This window comes from Dendrobates tinctorius, unplaced genomic scaffold (genome assembly GCF_039654945.1).
Source record: "Dendrobates tinctorius isolate UK_male_01 unplaced genomic scaffold, ASM3965494v1 ptg000064l, whole genome shotgun sequence".
Lineage (NCBI taxonomy): Eukaryota > Metazoa > Chordata > Amphibia > Anura > Dendrobatidae > Dendrobates > Dendrobates tinctorius.
The window spans coordinates 30,460,879-30,462,304 of NW_027361732.1; positions in this window are offsets into that span (position 1 = coordinate 30,460,879).

Sequence of the window (1,426 nt, forward strand, 5' to 3'; positions counted from 1 at the left end):
ATGTGCTTTGTATAGTGTCCTTAATAAAATACCTATTTATATTAATTATAGAGTTGAGCGAAACGGGTCGAAAACATTCAAAAGTCGCCGACTTTTGGCAAAGTCGGGTTTCATGAAACGAAACCCGACCCTAGGATGAGGTCGGCCACGAGGTCGGCGACTTACGCGCCAAAGTCGCGTTTCAAAAGTTTGTTTTGCGCTCTTTTTCAGCCAATCAGGATCCACGGACACTGTGGGCAACGTGATGACCTAGGCACGGGTCACCACCATCTTTCAGAAGGGCATGCAAGTGATTGGCTTGCTTTGGTGGGCGTCACAGGGGGTATAAAAGGGCGTGCACGCCGACCGCCATCTTACTTCTGCCGATCTTTGTATAGGGAGAGGTTGCTGCTGATTCTGTAGGGAGAGCGTTAGGCAGGGAAGAAGACAAAAAAACTGCTTCTGCTGCTAGCGATTTGGCCTGCACAACACACAAGTCACTGTGTGTGCAGTGCAAGGGGAGGCTATATAGTGGTGTATCAGTGGTGTTGGTTGTTGGGCTGCCTTTTAAGGCTTCCTGACACGCTGGCATTGCTGTTTACCCACTGCTCCGCAAACTGCTTTTTTAAAAGCAATCCAATCTCCGTTATCCTCTAGTCACTTTTGTCACAGCTGTGCCATCGAGCCTGTCACATAGCGCTCAGATATCAGTGGGCCTCACACAATCCACAAGTGTCCAGTGTCCAAAAGTGTGCGCAGAGATTCAAAATCTCCATTATCCTCTCGTCACTTTTGTCACAGGCAGCTGTGCCATCGAGCCTGTCACATAGCGCTCAGATATCAGTGGGCCTCACACAATCCACAAGTGTCCAGTGTCCAAAAGTGTGCGCAGAGATTCAAAATCTCCATTATCCTCTCGTCACTTTTGTCACAGGCAGCTGTGCCATCGAGCCTGTCACATAGCGCTCAGATATCAGTGGGCCTCACACAATCCACAAGTGTCCAGTGTCCAAAAGTGTGCGCAGAGATTCAAAATCTCCATTATCCTCTCGTCACTTTTGTCACAGGCAGCTGTGCCATCGAGCCTGTCACATAGCGCTCAGATATCAGTGGGCCTCACACAATCCACAAGTGTCCAGTGTCCAAAAGTGTGCGCAGAGATTCAAAATCTCCATTATCCTCTCGTCACTTTTGTCACAGGCAGCTGTGCCATCGAGCCTGTCACATAGCGCTCAGATATCAGTGGGCCTCACACAATCCACAAGTGTCCAGTGTCCAAAAGTGTGCGCAGAGATTCAAAATCTCCATTATCCTCTCATCACTTTTGTCACAGGCAGCTGTGCCATCGAGCCTGTCACATAGCGCTCAGATATCAGTGGGCCTCACACAATCCACAAGTGTCCAGTGTCCAAAAGTGTGCGCAGAGATTCAAAATCTCCATTATCCT